The following is a 23044-nucleotide window of genomic DNA, read 5'->3' on the forward strand; positions in this document are numbered from 1 at the left end:
ATTTCACATTTGAATTCATTCCATGGAAAATAATACTGCTGTAAAAAAGCACTGAATGTTGTTTAGAAATACTTTATTTGTATATCAGAAACCAGTCCTTTTAATGAGTTAGAAATTGAATATTAAGTGTTGTGGGAATAAAGAGCTATTTTAATTTACGTAATAACAATTTTTTATTTTTACTAAACTTGGCTTTTTATTTTTTTGTTTTCATTCATTAGTTACTATTTGTTCAATATCCTAAAAATGAGAAATGACTCAGTAGCTGATTTACTTTGCTACAGTAGCTGAGACAATGTACTGGATGCCCACTCAGTTGGCTTTGATCTCTGGTGGGAAGCAGACGTGACTACGCGCATCTCTTCTATTGAAAAGATTTGTTTATATACACGTAGTGTCGGGCTTTTATAATTTTCTGAGGAAGTAAACTTAGAAAGTATCAAAAATAGATGCTGCTCTTACGCACAGCAGTAATGTGAATCGGGATTTTTAGCAAATATTGAAAAAGCATCTGCTCAAACTATTTAACCCCCTGACTGCCATAGAGGGTTTTTGGCTAAGATACATACTAATGTTTATAGTTGTTGCAAAATCTAGTTTGATTGTATGCATAAAAATGGTGTAATTCTTGAAATATAACAGTATTACATCTAAACATTTTATGACATAGATTTAGGAGAATATATATGGTGTCTCTAGTGTGACACATTCATGTGCTCTCAAACACTTTAATCAATCAGCTCTATATGATATCTTATAGTCTGGATACATTTCTTATTAAATATTTTTCTGACTGTTCTGTGAATCTATTCAACTGTATAGATAAAACTTGGCTTTTTATTTCTAGTGAAATTCACTGTAACATACCAAATTCAAAAAGTCTGTTTTGTAGTATTTGGTAAAACAAAATAGCTGTCTTTCTACAATGTCACAATGACCTTGAGGTCCTAAAATAATTAGGTCCAAATGTACTTACTAAAGTTTTATACATACTGTATACTGTATAGATTGTTTGATCATTCAGTGTGATATTTTCAAATCTTTGATTTAATGGATGAATCTTTAGAGAGCCTTTTCTACTGTTCTAAGCATAGTTTGATCAAAATAAGACAAATAGAGGGGGAATTTCCGGGCAGCGGCTATAACATGTCTTCATTCTGTGAGCTTGTGCAGTTGCTTGTGCTAATCTCCTGAATAGCTTCAGATAATGGAGGCATCTACAGATTATTATGGAAAATTCTGCTTAAGTCAACTTTGAGGGATCCAGTGTTCCGGGCTCTTTATAGAGACATTTTTCAGAGCAGGAGGCCTCAATTTAAACCCTCTCAGCTGTAACACCCCTGGATCTGCTGAGTGAGCAGTGCTATCTTGCTTGTAACTGTAATATTCCCCTATCCAATTTTTGTAGACTTGGGGGCCGATTTATCAAGCTCCGTATGGAGCTTGATGCCCCTGTTTCCGCGCAAGCCTTTAGGCTCACCAGAAACAGTAGTTATGAAGCGGCGGTCTAAAGACCGCTGCTCCATAACTTGTCCTCCTGCTCTGAGGCTGCCGACAGAAATCGACCCAATCGAATACGATCGGGTTAATTGACACCCCCTGCTAGCGAATCTGCAGGGGGCGGCATTGGTGCAATGATAAATACTGACAGCGTATCATGTGCAGCAGACATGATACGCTACATCATATCATGTCCGCTTTCACTATGATAAATCTACCCCAAAGTTACTAGTACCTGTGTTCTAACTGTTAGAGCATGTATCTTGACATTAATAAGGGAACTTTCACCTGCATACAGGAAGAGGTTTGGGAGCCTTGTTGGCTGTTCTATTGGGGCTAAATCTGAGGAGGCACCTCATAATACTGCCTGCTGTGCAAGAAATCTACTTCTAATAGCCCCGGACTGTGAAACATGTGAGGCCCATTCACTGTTATAGCAGAGGATGAAGCGAATCCCCTTGAGAAAGGCTAGAGAAGCGCTCTGATGGTAAAGCCTGCAAGAGTTGAGCCATCAGATGATACATTTACTGAGGCATTTTCTTTCTTTATCCCAGTCAATAAAGAGTCTTGGAGTGCCACAGCTCACATAGCTACTCTTGTGGCTGAACCAGTAGCACTTCAATATGCAGATCACTTACCTACTGATGCCTGTAAGAAGAAGTCCTCGCTCCTCTATGCATCTGAATGGAATATGTTGCCGGCTAGTGAAGGGATGGTGTGGCCTCAGGATCGACTGTTCCTTATATTTGGAGGTCAGAAGGGCTGTGTGCCAGTTCCTGCCATGCCTCAGAGAATCTGAGCCACAGATATGATGGAAGCAATAACCGCAGCATACCAAGAGACACTCTGGGATAATTAAGCATATGGAACAGTGGCAGACTGACTTTTGTGCAGCGGGGAGCAGTACTGGCTTCAGAAAATGTGGCAGTGCTATGCCTGCACGTGGCGCTAAGAAGAGCAATCAGAATTACAAAGCTTTATCGCTAATGGGACTGCAACTCCTTGACTTTTTATACATAATCTGGAACATTCAGGTGAAAAGTGGAATCGGATAATGTGTGTGACTGATTAAGGGGTTCCAACAGATTACAGGGCACCCTTAAGTCTTATTTGCTTAAATCTGGGGTTTCCAGAGCCTAATATCTGTGGAGTTGTATTATAGAGTCCTTCTGTCCTTTTAATTTGAATTCTGCTATATATGATTGCTCTATATGTGAGGACAATGGGCCGATTTATCATGTTCGGGTGGACATGATCCGCTGTAGTGGATCATGTCCTCCAAAGATCGATAAATGCAGACAGCATACATTTCATAGCAGGGGGTGTCAATCATCTGATCGGAATGATTGCTGATTGAGGTGGCGGACAGGTTAAGGAGCAGTGCGGAAACATCTGCATTCGCAGCATCATAAATCGGCCCCTAGATGTCTGATAGCTAAGAGCCATTATATTTATGTACAAAGATAGTTTACTATACTATTCTATTAGAAAGAATATTAAAAAGACATTGGAAGGTACTAAAAAGTGATGATAAATTAGGAACCTCTCTTCCTAATCATCCGCAGATAGTTTACAAAAAAGCTAGAAATGTAAAAAATAGATTAGCTCCCTGTGAATTGAAGAAAGGTAATATAAATAGGGATAATATTGCCGTTATTTGTGCAAGACACGCAAGGACTTTGGGCAAATTGAGGATCAGCAACCTGATGCCGGTGTAAGTAAAGAATACACCTTTTTTTGCTGAACTCTATTCTTGTAAAAGGAGTTTCTGTCTGTTTTATACCTACAGCGAAACGACTGTGCTCCTTCATATGCTTCTGACCGACCTGCTTTCTGCAAACTAATCTTCTGAAGCCTTTGTGCGAACTAAACTTTTTCGCTTACGACATTACGAACGTTTTACCTTTTATTTTATTGTATGTATATGTGAGATGTTTTTATGTGATTTAACATTGTATTAAATATATATTTTTTAAAGCATTCTATTTGCCATAAGCTGGATACTACATATATTAAGATGCTTTGTGAGCAGCGCAGAAGTTGTTTCTAGTAAGCATTTGCTAGAAAAAAAAATCTTTGAATTGCCTGTTTATAATTATTGTGATCTACTGCATTGTATGAGTTTTCTTGAACCAGCGCTGTGACATTGTTTGTTTTTCTTAGTTTACTATACACTCATAGGAGGATAATTATGAAGCTTGGCTTCACTGTGATAGTTTTAGTCTCAGTAATGCTAAATATGTAGGTTTAAAGAGCAACAAGGCTCCTTTATATCTGTTACTTAATTTAGGAGGTTTTTCTATGTATCCTGTTTCATCTTTTTAGGAAAATCTGTTTTTTCAATGTACAGTAGGTCCCACTTACATAGAATTTCTCATAGCAAATTAGAATTTAGGTTTATTATTACATACGTTATTTTGCATATATAGAATTTTAGTTACTGTTCCCTGCCATTAGATCTCCATAATGCCCAGCTAAAGTGTTTCATTTTTTTATATGCACAATTCCAGCACAAATTTGGTTATATATTTATACTTGAACCTAACCTTGATTATTGTGCGACATTTAAAGGAACATAAAACCCAAACATTTTCTTTCAATCTTCAGTATCTAGTTTTATATTGACCATTATATATTTCTAGAATGTACTTACTTTTATAGTTACTGATGTCATTACAATAAACAAACTGACGTTCTGATTTACTAAAATTATGTTTATTCTAGATTCTCTGACCTGTGGTTCACTTTTAAATTGTATATCATTTTTCTCAGTTGTCACATGGTTCAAATCTACTAAACAATGACTCAATTGATGTTTACATGGTTTATCTTCTTCTTCTCATCAATATAGCTCTCATTATTCAGGTCATTATCTATAAATTAAGGTCCATAAGAGGGCTGTCACAAAATAGACAAATTAGGTTTTTAACGTTTTCTCTTTTTTTTTTACACAAATATCTTGTGATGACTTTGTTGAACACACTTTCTGACCGATTTATCAAGGGCCCTGTTTCCGCACAAGCCTTCACGCTCGCCGGAAACAGCAGTTATGAAGCAGCATTCTTAAGACTGCTGCTCCATAACTGGTCTGCTGCCTCTGAGGTGGCGGACATCAATCCGCCCGATCCTATACGATCTGGTTGATTGATACCCTCTGCTAGCGGTGGATTGGCCGTGAATCTGCAGGGGGCGCCATTGCACAAGCAGTTGACCAGAACTGCTTGTGCAATGTTAAATGCCGACAGCGAATGCTGTCGGTATTCAGCGATGTCTGGCGGACATGATACGCTACAGCGTATCATGTCCGCCAGACATTGGTAAATCGGCCCCTTTGTCTTATATTTGTTCTTATTGCTCTGTGGTATTTGTATATTTACCCTAAAAACCTCAATAAAAAATAAATTAAAAAAATAAGCCAAATGCATAAAATTTAACTGTGATACACTTGATGTTTGAAGAGCACTGGTGTAAGAAACCCAGGTATTGTGACCTATTAATAAAGTTAGCAAAACTATCACCTAGATTACGAGTTTTGCATTAGCCTTAAAAAGCAGCGTTGGATCCCAACGCTGCTTTTTTCCTAACTCTGGTATTACGAGTCTTGCAGGTACAGGTGTACCGCTCACTTTTTTTCTGCGACTCTAAAATACCGCAAATCCACTTATGTCAATTGCATATCCCATATTTTCAATGGGATTTTCCTAACGCCGGTATTATGAGTCTTCCTAAAAGTGAGTGGTAGACCCTCTCCTGTCAAGCCTGGTACCGCATTTAAAAGTCAGTAGTTAAGAGTTTTATGGGCTAAAGCTGTAACATAAAACTCTTAACTAAAGTACTAAAAAAGTACACTAACACCCATAAACTACCTATTAACCCCTAAACTGAGGCCCCCCCACATCGCAAATACTAATTTAACATTTTTAACCCCTAATCTGCCGAACCGGAGATCACCGCCACTATAATAAATATATTAACCCCTAAACCACCATACTCCCGCATCACAAACACTAGTTACATTTTATTAACCCCTAATCTGTCTCAGAAAAAAATCTACTGCTTATTTGAAATTCAGAGTAGGTTAATTATGCAATTCTGCTGCATTGAGTGGTCCTTTAACAAAAAAATAGTCTCGCTATTTTATTAATAAAGAAAGAAAGAATGGTTGGCATATTAGCCCTATTGCTTCAAAAGATATCTATTTAACAGCGATGTATCAGCAATGCACTGAGGTTGTGACACATCCCCGTTTCTTTACTTAGCATAGTTAAACCTTTATGATTGTGCTTCAAAGTCAATTAGCAGCTTTGTGATTTTAATTAATTTAATTGTATAACTCGGCCTATTTTACTGTTCTAGAATATTGTGGATGAAGATAACAGGACCTATTTTATTAAGAGAGAGATAGAATATAATGAACAATTTGTTGCATAAAAGGCCACTAGGTGTTAACTCTTAATTTTTAAAAAGTGTGCTGTAGTGTTTCTATAGAAGAAAGGCATTACAATGCACAAACCTAAAAAAATCATATGAATAGATACAACAGTGTTCATTATAAAATAACATTTTTCATGGGGTCTATAATTTATTAGATTCTTAATTATGAAAAGTTCTTAATAGATATAGATTCAGATTTGAATTTTACAAACACCCATTTATATTTTTTTACATACCAAGAATAATAGGAAAATGTAAGCATAGTTGATATTTTGATATAATGTCAATATATACCTAGTGATAATAGGGGCGCTTTGCCACAGTGATTAAAACCAAAAAAAATAAAATATTAGAAAAATACAATGGTTTGGAGAACCAAGGTCTGTACAACTATATATGGTATAAACGTATATATACATACACAAATGAATAAGCTATACATGTGTTGAATATATATATATATATATATATATATATGTTTGTATGTTATCAAATGAATAGATTATAAATGTCCAGACACAGCAATATTTGATCAATCAAGCAGCTCTCCTCGAGTGTAAGGCTATCCACTTTGATAAGGATCATAGAAAGAAGTTAGAGAAGGTGCAAAATAGCGTAATACTGTGAGGATATACCAGAGTGTATATAAAAATAAAATGTTCACACTCACATTCGGTAAAGCACTTATGTTAGTGCAAGACAGGCAAATCGGATCATTAGGAGTTGCCTCCTGTCTCAGGACTGAGGATCTGCAATGGTCAGCAACTGATCGGAACAGCCAATAGAATGCGAGCTCAATCTGATTGGCTGATCGGATCAGCCAATCGGATTGAACTTGATTCTGATTGGCTGATTCCATCAGCCAATCAGAATTTTCCTACCTTAATTCCGATTGGCTGATAGAATCCTATCAGCCAATCGGAATTCGAGGGACGCCATCTTGGATGACGTCCCTTAAAGGAACCGTCATTCTTCAGTTGGACGTCGTCGGAAGAAGATGGGTCCGCGCTGGAGGTCTTCACGATGGAGCCGGTCCTCATCGGATGAAGATAGAAGATGCCGCTTGGAAGAAGATGGTTGACGGTCCGGATCTACTCTTCTTCCCGGATAGGATGAAGACTTTGGACCCTCTTCTGGACTTCTTCAGCCGTCGGATGATGGATGTCTAGCCCCCGCTTGGGTTGGATGAAGATATCGGAGCCAGGATGGATCGGTGTGATACCCGGTGAGGTGAAGACAAGGTAGGAAGATCTTCAGGGGCTTAGTGTTAGGTTTATTTAAGGGGGGTTTGGGTTAGATTAGGGGTATGTGGGTGGTGGGTTGTAATGTTGGGGGGGGGGTATTGTATGTGTTTTTTTACAGGCAAAAGAGCTGAATTTCTTGGGGCATGCCCCGCAAAGGGCCCTGTTCAGGGCTGGCAAGGTAAAAGAGCTTTGAACTTTTGTAATTTAGAATAGGGTAGGGCATTTTTTTATTTGGGGGGTCTTTGTTATTTTATTAGGGGGCTTAGAGTAGGTGTAATTAGTTTAAAATAGTTGTAATATTTTTCTAATGTTTGTAAATATTTTTTTATTTTTTGTAACTTAGTTCTTTTTTATTTTTTGTACTTTAGTTAGTTTATTTAATTGTATTTATTTTTAGATATTGTATTTAATTCATTTATTGATAGTGTAGTGTTAGGTTTAATTGTAGGTAATTGTAGGTATTTTATTTAATTTATTTATTGATAGTGTAGTGTTAGGTTTAATTGTAACTTAGGTTAGGATTTATTTTACAGGTAAATTTGTAATTATTTTAACTATTTTAGCTATTAAATAGTTCTTAACTATTTAATAGCTATTGTACCTGGTTAAAATAAATACAAAGTTACCTGTAAAATAAATATAAATCCTAAAATAGCTATAATATAATTATAATTTATATTGTAGCTATATTAGGATTTATTTTACAGGTAAGTATTTAGCTTTAAATAGGAATAATTTATTTAATAAGAGTTAATTAATTTCGTTAGATTTAAATTATATTTAATTTAGGGGGGTGTTAGTGTTAGGGTTAGACTTAGCTTTAGGGGTTAATACATTTATTAGAATAGCGGTGAGCTCCAGTCGGCAGATTAGGGGTTAATGTTTGAAGTTAGGTGTCGGCGATGTTAGGGAGGGCAGATTAGGGGTTAATACTATTTATTATAGGGTTAGTGAGGCGGATTAGGGGTTAATAACGTTATTATAATAGCGGTGCGGTCCGCTCAGCAGATTAGGGGTTAATAAGTGTAGGCAGGTGGAGGCGACGTTGTGGGGGGCAGATTATGGGTTAATAAATATAATATAGGGGTCGGCGGTGTTAGGGGCAGCAGATTAGGGGTACATAGGGATAATGTAAGTAGCGGCGGTTTACGGAGCGGCAGATTAGGGGTTAATAATAATATGCAGGGGTCAGCGATAGCGGGGGCGGCAGAATAGGGGTTAATAAGTGTAAGGTTAGGGGTGTTTAGACTCGGGGTACATGTTAGAGTGTTAGGTGCAGACGTAGGAAGTGTTTCCCCATAGGAAACAATGGGGCTGCGTTAGGAGCTGAACGCGGCTTTTTTGCAGGTGTTAGGTTTTTTTTTCAGCTCAAACAGCCCCATTGTTTTCTATGGGGGAATCGTGCACGAGCATGTTTTTTAAGCTGGCCGCGTCCGTAAGCAACTCTGGTATCGAGAGTTGCAGTGGCGTTAAATATGCCTGTACGCTCCCTTTTTGGAACCTAACGCAGCCATTCTGTGAACTCTCAATACCAGAGGTATTTAAAAGGTGCGGCCAGAAAAAAGCCAGCGTTAGCTACGCGGGTCGTTACCGACAAAACTCTAAATCTAGGCCTAAGTATCCAGCATTGCGTTTCTCAAATTTTGGGGTTTTCTGTCTGTTTAATCTAAAGCTGGTCTTAAATGTCACATTGTATCCAGTTGTTGATTTGAACTTTAAAATCTATTTCCATAATCAACAATCTATAAACCAAAATGTGTGAGTACTACAAGTACTTTTATTCTGCCAAAGACAATTAGGCTTTGTTTTATGCACTGGTAATGAATGAAAATTCCTTTTTATGATGCTAGGATTGGGACACATCACAATTTTTATTGTATTTGAAAGACATTTTACAAGAAAACTGCTAAGCTCCACTACAATTATGTGACAATAAATACATAGGTAGTCTTTGTGTGTTAAACTGTATTGGATTTTAATACAGTTTTTATTTTAAATATTACCACCCCAAAGCAGAACTTTTCTTCACTTTCTGCGATGAGATTTTTTTTGTGAAATTTTTTTTGCTGGTCATTTTAAAATAAAATTCAATTTTAAGTTAGGCAGTTACATTAAGACACCAGTTCAACTGCATTGTGTTGGTTAAAGCAATTTTTAAAGTTTTATCATATTTTGCAGTAGTTGAAAATTGCATTGCAAATTAGCTGCATACAAAAAAAACATTTGTAAAATGTCTCTTGAATAAATTGTGTTTTCCTTTTTCCTTGTAGTAATAAAAAGATGCAATGCTCATTTGGATGTCTTACATTCAGAACAAACATCTTTGCAGACTGGGAAAGGGTTTGAAAAAATCTCTGAGAGCCAGTCAACAATCAGTGCACTACTACTTTGCGGCGCTATTGCATATTTGACTTTTCATTTCAAACAGGACTTTGCTCTAGATGCACTGTATTAAGGAAAACTTACACAGTGCAGCCAGAGCACAGCTCTGTTTGAAGAAAACTGTCTAATGTGGAGCAGCGCTACAAAGTTAAAGAGCTAATAGTTCCTGCATGTGTCCTGTTCTTTCTGCAAACATGCTGTGTTTTCTGCTATGACATCTCAAATCACTGTATGTTCTGCCTTGGGGATTACCACATTTCATGGGGATTTCCTCAGGGATTTTAACATAAGCAAAACAGTGAACCTAATGGCTAATTGGTTTAATAATGATCATGGCACGTGCAATTATTAATGTTGTGTACAATTAATCTATTACAATCATAAAGTAAATAATCAAGGAAAGGCACCAGATAAATGCTGACTTGGTTCTGAAAAGTGAAAGAAAGACAGACGATAGATAGATAGATAGATAGACAGACAGACAGTCAGACATATGGGTAATTGTCATGTGTATATGTAAACTTACACTCAAAAATGAAGTCCAAATAGATCAAATGCATAATTATGGAAATCTTTCTATGCTTCCGGCTGAAGTTAAACCTATCAAACCCCTAGAACTAAAGCTATTAAATGTGTGTTGTTGTATTTTTCCCAAATCATACAAGTTAACTACTTAACCACAATAATGTCTCTTCTAAAAAACACCAAGTACACTGCACCCTCTGGCACTTTTCACAGCTTTCTGCTGTGCATTTGTCATGTGTCACCTCTGCATTGGATGCAGGCACAATTAAGAGTCTAGACGGTTTGCTTGGAAGGTAGTGGGAAGTGCTGAATGCTTTCATATGTTATTGTTCTCCTTCAGATCTAAAGAACTTTCAAATGAAGCATAAGTTTCCCAGGGAAATACCTTTACATGATATAAACTCTACCTGATAATGTACGTTTGTACTGTACAACCCAGCACTATTTTACATTACTTTGCAGTATACAATTGATTCAAAAGGCTTTGGCCCATGCCCAGTTCTGGTCTCATCCTAGACGGGTACTAGTAGTGTGTTGATCATCACTTGAGCTCATGCATGAGGGTGTACTCCCCGGTCAGCGACTGGGTATGCTCTGAGATCAGTTTGTTAAAACAATGTGCTGGGTTTGTATAGCCCCATAATACAATTTAATTTGATGTCCCTTTAACTGATAATAAAACTCTATGAATTGACATTGTTATTTTATTTAACCATTTGATTGCCTGACATTACTACAATTGTTAGAACAAATGACACATGCTACATGTATACACAGACTGTGCCATGCTGTGCTTATTTTGCAGTTCTGTGAATTAGAAAATAGCACAACATAGGCCGTCACCATATTGACTTTATCGTGTGGTGATTTCTCGGAAACAAAACAGCGTTTATGCCATACTGAATATTCTGGTTGGTTACTGCTGCTGTTATGAATGCGCTTTGTGCCAAATGAAAATAACATGATCCAGGCTTACAGTGCTTATGTGGGAGTAAAACGTACAGTTTGATTTCAAATACATAGTTTATCTTCAGTGTGTACTATTTATTTTACAAATGTTTTTATTTACGGCCTAATTATTTCTTCTCTTGTCATCGAGCCTCTTGTGCTTAAATTGCCCAATGTACAGACTCAAACAGTGCAGTGATGCTGTATTGGTAAAATATATACATATTGTTAAAGGGACATGAAACCCCAATTTTTCCTTTCATGATTTAGATAAAGAATACAATTTTAAACCATTTTCCAATTCTTATATCAAATTTGCCTCATTCTCTTGGTATCCTTTACCGAAAAGCATACTTAGGTAGGCTCAATAGCTAGGAGCTAGCTGCTCATTGGTGTCTGCACCTATATGCCTCCTGTTATTGGGTTAAATATGTGTTCAGCTAACTCCCAAGAGAATGAAGTAAAATTGATAATAGAAGTAAATTGGAAAATTGTTTTTTTTTTCTTTTTGAATCATGATCAAAAATTGGATTTCATGTCCTTTTAATAGAGTGACCATAATGCCGCTTTAAAAAAGAACACATGAAAAATACATATGTCAGGGCTGTTTTCAGGGCTGTTTAAATAAATGTTTTGTTTAAGAACCCTGACATGTATTTTTCATATGTGTCCCTTTATAAAGCGGCAATATGGTCACCCTACCCTTTAAGCAACAAGATATTTTTTTAATGTTTAAGTTGTTATCTGTGTTCAATACACATCACAATTTTTTGTGATGTGTATTTTTTGTGATGTTAATCTAATGGCTAGATTACGAGCTTTGCGTTATGAGTAAAAAAGCAGCGTTATGGGTTATAACGCTGCTTTTTCACTACCGCTGCTATTCCGAGTCTTGTAGGTACAGCTGTACTGCACACTTTTTTGGCCTTAACGCAAATTAACTTACGCAATTTGCGTAAAGTCTTTTTTAAATGGGACTTCCATAGCGCCGATATTACAAGCTTTTTCTGGGAGGCCAAAAAGTGAGCGGTACAGCCTATCCCGCAAGATTCGTAACGCAATCTAAAGTCAATAGTTATGAGTTTTACGTTACAAAACTGTAGCATAAAACTCATAACTAAAGTGTTAAAAAGTACACTAACACGCATAAACTACCTATTAACCCCTAAATCGAGGCCCTCCCGCATCACAAACACTAAAATAAAGTGGCTCCCGACATCGCCGCCACTTTAAAAAACATATTAACCCCTAGTTAAATATTATTAACCCCTAATCTCCCGCCCCTAACATCGCCTCCACCTACCTACATTTATTAACCCCTAATCTGCTGCCCCCAACGTCGCCGCCACTATACTAAATTTATTAACACCTAAGTCTAACCCTAACCCTAACACCCCCTAATTTAAATATAATTCAAATAAAGCTAAATAAAACTTAGAATTAATATAACTCCTATTTAAAACTAAATACCTATAAAATAAACCCTAAGCTAGCTACAATATAATTTATAGTTACATTGTAGCTAGCTTCGGGTTTATTTTTATTTTACAGGCAAGTTTGTATTTATTTTAACTAGGTAGACTAGTTACTAAATAGTTATTAACTATTTACTAACTACCTAGTTAAAATAAATACAAATTTACCTGTAAAATAAAACCTAACCTGTCTTACACTAACACCTAACCTTACACTACAATTAAATCAATTACCTAAATTAAATACAATTACCTAAATTACAAAAAAAACCCCACTAAATTACACAAAATAAAAAAAGAAATGATCAGATATTTAAACTAATTACACCTACTCTAATAGCCCTATCAAAATAAAAAAGCCCCCCCCCAAAATAAAAAAAAACCCTAGCCTAAACTAAACTACCAATAGCCCTTAAAAGGGCCTTTTGCGGGGCATTGCCCCAAAGAAATCAGCTCTTTTACCTGTAAAAAAATACACAACACCCCCCCCAACAGTAAAACCCACTACCCACACAACCAACCCCCCAAATAAAATCCTAATTAAAAAAACCTAAGCTCTCCATTGCCCTGAAAAGGGCATTTGGATGGGCATTGCCCTTAAAAGGGCATTTAGCTCTTTTTCAATTGCTCAAACCCTAATCTAAAACTAAAACACACCCAATAAACCCTTAAAAAAACCTAACACTAACCCCTGAAGATCCACTTACAGTTTTGAAGACCGGACATCCATCCTAAATGATGCCGGGAGAAGTCCTCAGCGAAGCGGCAAGAAGTCCTCGACGAAGCCGGGAGAAGTCTTCATCCAAGCCGGCAGGAGTGGTCCTCCAGACGGGAAGAAGTCTTCATCCAGACGGCATCTTCTATCTTCAGCCATCCGGCGAGAAATGGGTCCATCTTCAAGACATCCGGCATGGAGCATCCTCTTCTTCCGACGACTAAAGACGAATGAAGGTTCCTTTAAATGACGTCATCCAAGATGGTGTCCCTTTAATTCCGATTGGCTGATAGAATTCTATCAGCCAATCGGAATTAAAGGTGAAAAAATCCTATTGGCTGATCCAATCAGCCAATAGAATGCGAGCTCAATCCTATTGGCTGATCGGATCAGCCAGTAGGATTGAAGCTCAATCCCATTAGCTGATTGCATCAGCCAATAGGATTTTTTCACCTTTAATTCCGATTGGCTGATAGAATTCTATCAGCCAATCGGAATTAAAGGGACACCATCTTGGATGACGTCATTTAAAGGAACCTTCATTCGTCTTTAGTCGTCGGAAGAAGAGGATATCTTGAAGATGGACACGCTCAACGCCGGATGGCTGAAGATAGAAGATGCCATCTGGATGAAGACTTCTGCCCGTCTGGAGGACCACTTCTGCCGGTTTGGATGAAGACTTCTCCCAGCTTCATTGAGGACTTCTTGCCGCTTCGCTGAGGACTTCTCCCGGCTTTGTTTAGGATGGATGTCCGGTCTTCAAAACTGTAAGTGGATCTTCAGGGGTTAGTGTTAGGTTTTTTTTAAGGGTTTATTGGGTGGGTTTTAGTTTTAGATTAGGGTTTCGGCAATTGAAAAAGAGCTAAATGCCCTTTTAAGGGCAATGCCCATCCAAATGCCTTTTTCAGTGCAATGGGGAGCTTAGGTTTTTTTTAGTTAGGATTTTATTTGGGGGGTTGGTTGTGTGGTTGGTGGGTTTTACTGTTGGGGGGGGTGTTTGTATTTTTTTTACAGGTAAAAGAGCTGATTTCTTTGGGGCAATACCCAGCAAAAGGCCCTTTTAAGGGCTATTGGTAGTTTAGTTTAGACTAGGTTTTTTTTTTATTTTGGGGGGGCTTTTTTATTTTGATAGGGCTATTAGATTAGGTGTTGTTAGTTTAAATATCTGATAATTTCTTTTTTTATTTTGTTTAATTTAGTGTTTTGTTTTTTTTGTAATTTAGGTAATTGTATTTAATTTAGGTAATTGATTTAATTGTAGTCTAAGGTTAGGTGTTAGTGTAAGACAGGTTAGGTTTTATTTTACAGGTAAATTTGTATTTATTTTAACTAGGTAGTTAGTAAATAGTTAATAACTATTTAGTAACTATTCTACCTAGTTAAAATAAATACAAACTTGCCTGTAAAATAAAAATAAACCCTAAGCTAGCTACAATGTAACTATTAGTTATATTGTAGCTAGCTTAGGGTTTATTTTATAGGTAAGTATTTAGTTTTAAATAGGAATTATTAAGGTAATAATTGTAAGTTTTATTTATATTTATTTGAATTATATTTAAGTTAGGGGGTGTTAGGGTTAGACTTAGGTTTAGGGGTTAATAATTTTAGTATAGTGGCGACGACGTTGGGGTCAGCAGATTAGGGGTTAATAAATGTAGGTAGGTGGCGGCGATGTTAGGGACGGCAGATTATGGTTTAATAATATTTAACTAGTGTTTGTGATGCGGGAGTGCGGCAGTTTAGGGGTTAATATGTTTATTATAGTGGTGGCGACGTTGGGGGTGGCAGATTAGGGGTTAATAAGTGTAGGTAGGTTGCGGCGACATTGGAGATTAGGGGTTAATAAGTATAATGTAGGTGTCGTCGATGTTGGGGGCAGCAGATTAGGGGTTAATAAGTATAATGTAGGTGGCGGCGATGTCGGGGCGGCAGATTAGGGGTTAATAAGTGTAAGATTAGGGGTGTTTAGACTCAGGGTTTATGTTAGGGTGTTAGGTGTAAACATAAATTTTGTTTCCGCATAGGAATCAATGGGGCTGCGTTACTGAGCTTTACGCTGCTTTTTTGCACGTGTTAGACTTTTTTTCAGCCGGCTCTCCCCATTGATGTCTATGGGGAAATCGTGCATGAGCACTTAAGCAGCGCTGGTATTGTGTGCAGTATGGAGCTCAATTTTGCTCTACTCTCACTTCTTGCCTAATAACGCCGGGTTTCTGAAAACCTTTAATACCTGCGCTGTAGGTAAGTGAGCAGTGAAAATAACGTGCAAGTTAGCACCGCACCCCTCATAAGGCAAAACTCGTAATCTAGCCATAAAAGAAATTAAACACAACTAAAAGAGGATAATCAGAAAGTTTATTAATTGTTGCAGTTAAGTGTTTGGACAGTTATACAATTTTAAATATCCATAGGATAAATAGAATCATATTTTTAATTTTATATAAAAGGTAATAATTTTCTATCCATAGCTTGATGCTTGCTAATATTCAGAGAGTTTAAAGGGACACTGAACCCAATTTTTTTCTTTAATGATTCAGATAGAGCATGCAATTTTAAGCAACTTTCTTGTTTACTCCTATTATCCATTTTTCTTCATTCTCTTGCTATCTTTACTTGAAAAGCAGGAATGTAAGTTTAGAAGCAGGCCCATTTTTGCTTCACAGCCTGGGTTGTGCTTGCTGATTGGTGGTTAAATGCACCCACCATTAAACAAGTGCTGTCCAGAGCTCTGAACCAAAAATTGTCTGGCTCCTTATCTTAGATGCATTCTTTTTCAAATAAAGATAGCAAGAGAAACGAAGAAAATTTGATAGGAGTAAATTAGAAAGTTGCTTAAAATTGCATGCTGTATCTGAATCATGAAATAATACATTTGGGTTTACTATCCCTTTAAGCTTAGATACAAACTCAAAGAAGCAAGGAAAGTCCTTGTTTACGTTCTCTTAATGAAAATTGTAAATATATTCCATGCAAGCCTAGTTTCCAAAGTCACAGCACCTATGTACCCAAGAGCTCTTAATTCAACATCACAAAGTTAGACATTTTAGACTTCTATTAAATAGATATGAAACACAAAAAAATAATAATTTGTGATTCAGACAGAGCACACCATTTTAGAATAGTTTCCAGTTTACTTCTTGCATTAAATTTGCTTTTTTCCTATGATATTCTATGTTGAAGAGATACCTATCTTGTGCTCTTGCAAATGGATAACATGGATATAGTGCTCCACAAAGGGGCCGGCTCCTAAGCATACATCCCTGTTTTTCAATAAAAGATACATAAAGAACAAAGAAAAATTGATAAGGGAAGTAAATTTGAAAGTTGTTTAAAATTGCACGCTATGGGGACTGATTTATCAAGCTGTCAATCTGCCCAAATGCATCTGTTTCCGAAACAGGAGTAAAGAAGAAGTCTTAAGACCGCTGCTCCTTAACTCGTCCTCCACCTCTAAGGCGGCGGACAGCAATCAGCCCGGTCAGATACGATCAAGTTGATTTAAAGCGAATCTGCAGGGGGCAGCATTGCACAAGCATTTCTTGTGAAATGCTTGTGCAATGATAAATGCCGACAGCGTCCGCTCGCACTTTGATAAATCGGCCCCAATATCTGAATCATGAAGGAAATTTTTTAAGTTTCATATCCCTTTAAGAGAGAGCTGAAACAAGGGTTCTTTCTGCTTTTTAGTGTTTGAGTGAAAACTTATACTCTTGCATGAATGCAGTTTTTATAATATCTGTGTTTGAGTGTATAGATCATCGTACATGCCTTAAAAAAAGAAAAAAGTAAGCAATGCATTAAAGGGATAGTCTAGTCAAAATTAAACTTTCATGATTCAGATAGAGCATGCAATTTTAAGCAACATTATAATTCACTCCTATTATGAGTTTTTCTTCATTCTCTTGCTATCTTTATTTGAAAATGCAAAAATGTAATCTTAGGAGCTGGCCCATTTATGGTTCAGCGCCTGGGTAGCGCTTGCTGATTAGTAACTAAATTTAGCTACCAATCAGCAAGCACTACCCAGGTTCTGAACCAAAAATGGGCTGCCTCCTAAGCTTGTTTTTTCATATAAAGATAGCAAAAGAACAAAGAAAATTTGATAATATTTGTAAATTAGAAAGTTGCTTAAAATTGCAAGTTTAATTTTGACTAGACTATTCCTTTAAATAATCTTAAAAACCATAAACAGTCACAACTTTTATAATGTAGCCATTCCCCATATGGTTACTGAAAGCATCTATACTTTCCAAAAAGGAACACATATGTGTTTTATTAGTTAGATTGCACTGGAAAGAATTTTTTACAAATTTATGAAAACAGGATTTGTTTGTGTCTCTTTAATTCTTTTTATTATTCCAAAAAGCCAGTTGGTCACGTGCTATTTTACCTTTTCATATATTTTTCCTCATCACTCTTATATTTGTCTAGAAGGGAAATACAGCTGTGGTAAAATTGGTATCATTACAGCCTCATCCGTATCTTCAGAGAAAGCGCACATCTGTATAATTACTATTAAGAGCTCTCAGGGCTGCTTTGCATGTAAAGTACAGGATGCCATTCTTTTCAAAAGGGATTTGAAATAAGTTCAGCAGAGTTCAGGTAAGTTAAGTGTTTATAGTGAAGGCATTGGCTGACTTCTGATTCTCTCTTAAAAAGCAGGAATGTAAAGCAAAGTGTAATTATTATTATTATTACTACGTTCTGCTCTGCTATACAATATAGAGAAAGGAAAGACAAGAATATAATGATACATCTGTTGTATACATCAGTATTCTAACTCACGTCACAGTAGATAATAAGAGCATGTGTTATTCAGCATACAGTATGCAGCTAATGAGTAAGATACCAGAGTCTGACTTATATCAATATGTAAAGGGAAAGTAAACATCATTATGTAACACAGAAGACATAGAAGTAAAATATATTTTAAGAGGATATTTTGAATGTTATTCTAATGGTTATAAGTAACTGTATAAACATAGTTTGAGGTTATACTGAGAGAATCTGACTCAGTAGACAATTCAATTCTCCTGCAAGGTCTTCTGTCCATCAAAGTTGTTTTCTTGGTTGTTATTGGTCTAATCTTATAGTCTTTGTTTTGGTATGGTTTCACCATCACTACCTTTTCTACTGGTTACTTCCAGGTTCAGACTGTGGACATTTCTATTCTTAAAGGGACATTCTGGTGTAAACTGCTGCATTTCATGTTATTTTAAACAAACTCCTTTCTTGCACTATGGGATCTGTTTATTAAATTCCAGGAGGACAAGGGCTGACATCTCCGGACCTGTCCTCCCAGCATCACGGCTAGTAGGCAGCAATAAACTGCCTGCATTTATAATTGCACAAGTTAAATACAGAGCCCAAACACTCACTGCCCAAACACTGTATTCTTCAGTAAAATACAAAGTTTATTCAAAAATGGTAAAAGCACAGAATAAATAAAGTATCGACTCCACGGTAAAACAATGTATTAAAGAAAGAGCAGGGGAGTCCCGACACTCCAGGCAGACTTGATCACTGCTTGCCGGAAGGGCCAATCTCAGCCGGTATTTAAATCAGCAATTTAAAATTACAGTCACAAAGTTACAAAATTATATCACCCTGGGTCAATCTTGTATAAAACAGTGACAGAGGAACAATATTAAATATAAGGTATAAGTCAGTCGCATATGAAAACTTTTCTGACAAATAATATGTAATTTACATCTATTGATGAATTAAATTGCGTAAAGCCAACAGTGTGCAGTCATATTATTATAATTTTTTACACAAACATATCCAGGTCTGATCTAGAATTAAGACACAGTGGAATAGTATTTAGCATTGCCAAAGATCCAATAGCTCTCTGGTATGTTCAATTTATTCTCTCTATCACCCCCTCCATGCCAAGAAGGGATATGATCAATACCTTGCACTGTCAGCAAATTATCATTAGAATTATGAAAATGTCTATAGTGTCTGGCAGTGGGTGTGCCCGAATCCAGGTCTTCAATAGATTGTACATGTTCAAGGGAACAATATTTAAGAGATCTTAATGTGCGTCCAACGTATTGTTTGGAACACCCCTGCAGCTCAGTAAATATACTACAAATGTTGTAGTACAAATAATAAAAAAAATATTATTCCTGGTTACTTACAATTGATCTAAAGGAATCACCGTCAGTGACATAGTCACATGTCTTACACATCTGTTTCCTACATTTAAAGAAACCTTTTCTGCGTGTTAGCCAAGCAGTGATGGTCTTTCTATATAAATCAGAGGGTGAAACATAATTTGCTAAGGATTTCCCTTTTCTTGAAATAAAGTCACATCCTTTTTGTACTATCTGTTTAAGGATGGGATCAGTATATAAAATAGGGATTTACTCCTTAAAGGGATAGGAAATTCAAAATTAAACTAAATAGAGCATGTCATTTTAAGACACTTTTAAATTCACTTCTTTTCCTTGTTGAAAAGAATTAGCACATATCCTACACTATTAGAAGTTAGCGTCTGATTGGTGCCTGCACACATTTGTCTCTTGGGATTGGCTAACTAGATGTGTTCATTTAGCTTTCAGTAGAGCAATGTTGTTTCTTCAGCAAAGGATAACAAGAGAATGAAGCAAATTTGATAATAGAAGTAAATTAGAAAGTTTTTTTTTAAAATGGCATGTTCTATCTAAATCATGAAAGAAAATGTTGGTGTTTAATGATGTTGCCAACTTTATTGAATTCCAAGCTATAGGTCGTAATCAACATAAGTTTATCTTTATCCTCTCATTTAGCTTTAGTATTATTTTTCAATAGCTGTTTTCTTGGAATATCATTAACCACTTGTTTGGCTTGTTCAAAAGTTATATCATCATACACCCTATCTTTAAGTCTCTGCTTGTGCAATGCTGCCCCCTGCTCACGCTAGCCCAATGGCATGTGAGTAGGGGCTGTCAATCACCCCGAGCGAACATGTCCAGGGTGATTTTAATCTGCCAGCTGAAAGCTGGCGTAAAGGTTCAGATGCATGGGTCTGATGACCGCTGCTTCTTAACTTTCGGGTCTTCATATGCAGCTTTATAATTGGAGCCCATAGAGTAAGAATGGAATTTGATTAAAAGGTGACATAATATAGCATTTTATTACCAATGTACTGATGGAAATCTCTTCTACTGTGCCCTACTCTCTACTGAGTTGTAACACTGACTGTTCAGTAGCTCCCTAAATGGCTTACCAGCACCTAAAAAAAACTGTATGGCAATTCCTGGTCACAATTTAAACACTAAAATCTCTCTCATCATTGATAGCTCAGGTATTACACAAGTATCCCAAACCCTGTGTAAAAAGCGTGTCATTCACCTGCAGATGTCTACAAAATGCATCTGTCATCCAAAGCTTAAAAATGTCAATCCACTTATCACTTCCTGATTGACTAATACATAATATTTTCTCCCCCCTTTATCTTTTGAATACAAATCTTAGACTTCTTAATTCATTATTCATGATCTTCCACTTCAAAAGCTCACATTCAAAGCCCTAACTCTTTAAATCCTCCTTAATTCAGTATCTTTATATTGCTATTTATTGTGTTGTTTAGTTTCACTTTTCATGCTAAATCATTTTTAAAAATCTTATTCATTTCTATTTCTCTATTTTCCCATCATTTGTCAGACTATATCATATCACATTCAATTTATTTCCTTCAATGAGAAAATAATTTGGCAAGATTGCCTCATATGTTGTCCAGTAACTTCTTAAGTATCATTTACAGGCTATAAAAACACAAGATTGTTTCCTTTTGCTTTTTTTTTGTCAGAATTCTATCTAGATGATATTTAGTTGTCATTGTTGCACCATTATTTTTCTTTCATATTTCTGGTTTCCTCATTCCATAAATTAATTTCAGATTTCTTCTCACCTATATGTATTCAGGGTATATTTGTAATGAACAGCCTTCAGGGTAAATCAGAAACCCATCTAAATTGTCGTTTTACTCATGCAATCATAAAAACTGGATTTGATGCACTTTTCTATTTTTGTTAAGGGCTACAATAGCTATTCAACATTATTCTTTACAAATTGTATAATTTTGCATTGAATACATCTTTTTCATAAGTCACAACTATGGGCAAGATTACATATGCGGCGGCGCCTGCAAAATCCGGCGGCGGCGGTTTTTACGCGGTTTTGCTATCACATATATGTCGCCGCGAAAATAAAATGCAGCGCATATATTTTACCTGTCGCCCACAATTTTTACTCCGATAAGCTAACATAGAACCGCTTTGCCAATCGGTATCACATATTGAGCGAAAGGACTTACGCGGCGAAAATGGATAAATTTTACTCCATTTTCAGCTCGCCACACAAAGGCAGGCGCAGCAAGCCTTGCGCTGAGTATGAAAGTACTGTAACTCCCATAACTGGCTGAAAATATTAACTAACACCTAGCGAATGCGCAATATCTATCTACCTGTCAATCGCCAACCCCCACCGCAATAACTAATAAAGTATATTAAGCCCTAATCTGCCATTAACCCATATCGCAATAAACCTAATAAAACTATTAACCCCTATTCCGTCATTAACCCACATCGCAATAAATCGAATAAATGTATTAACCCCTAATCCCCCATTAACCCACAAAGCAATAAACCTAATAAATGTATTAACCCCTAATCCACCATTAACCCACATCGCAATAAACCGAATAAATCTATTAACCCCTAATCCCCCATTAACCCACAAAGCAATAAACGTAATAAATGTATTAACCTCTAATCCGCTATTAACCCACATCGCAATAAACCTAATAAATCTATTAACCCCTAAACTGCCAAACCCCACAATGCAATTAACCTAATTAAGATATTAACTCCTAAACCGCCAACCCCTCACAACGCAATTAACCTATTTAAATTACTAAGCCCCCTATCCTAACTCTCCCTAAATTAACCCTAATTACCTAAAAACCTAACATTACTTTAAAAAAAACCTAAATTTAGATTAATCTAAAATTACAAAAAATAAAAAAGTCCAACATTACAAAAAATAATAAACCAATTTATCAAAAATAAAAGAATTCAACCTAATCCCTATGAAAATAAAAAAGCCTCCCCCAAAATACCCCCCCCCCCCAATCTAAACTACCAATAACCCTTAAAAGGACCTTTTGTAGGGCATTGCCCTAAGTTAAACAGCTCTTTTAACTTAAAAAATACTAAGTCCCCCCTCTAACAGTAAAATCCCCCACCTTCTTCTTCTTGGAAACCCAATCAGTCTTGGAACAAGGGGAAACAATCAAAAAAACTGCCAGCTGATTCCTTTTCCCAGAAAAAGTGACAACCCTAAACGCACGTAGGCCTACATTACATATGCAGCGTCGCCCGCAAAATCCTCCGCCGCCAGATTTTACGCGATTTTGGTATTACATATACGGCGTAGCATACAAGTTAGGCGCGTATATTTTACCCGTCGCCCGCAATTATTACTCCCATAAGCTAACATAGAACCGCGTCGCAAATCGGTATCCAATATCCAGCGCAAGGACTTACGTGGCGAAAATGGAGAAATATCACTCCATTTTTACCTCGCCATAAAAGGCAGCCGCAGCAAGCCTTGCGCTGAGTATGGGAGCACCATAACTCCCGAAAATGCCTGCAAAAATAAACTAGCACCTAACGCATGCGCAATGTCTATCTACCTGTCAACCGCAATCCCCACCGCAATAACTAATAAAGTCTATTAACCCCTATATCCGCCATCAAACCCACACAGCAAGTAATAACTAAATTATTAAACCCTAAACCGCCATAGCCAACAACGCAATTAACCTATTCAAG

At 36.6% G+C, this 23044-nt stretch overlaps 1 protein-coding gene across 4 annotated transcripts in view; it reads left to right on the top strand.

Annotated features, from left to right (window-relative positions):
- Nucleotides 1–23044, top strand: part of RIMS2 (regulating synaptic membrane exocytosis 2) — a 1281054-nt gene that overhangs the window by 1158926 nt on the left and 99084 nt on the right. The window lies entirely within an intron of this gene.

Source organism: Bombina bombina, chromosome 5, assembly GCF_027579735.1.
Source record: "Bombina bombina isolate aBomBom1 chromosome 5, aBomBom1.pri, whole genome shotgun sequence".
NCBI classification, from domain to species: Eukaryota; Metazoa; Chordata; class Amphibia; order Anura; family Bombinatoridae; genus Bombina; species Bombina bombina.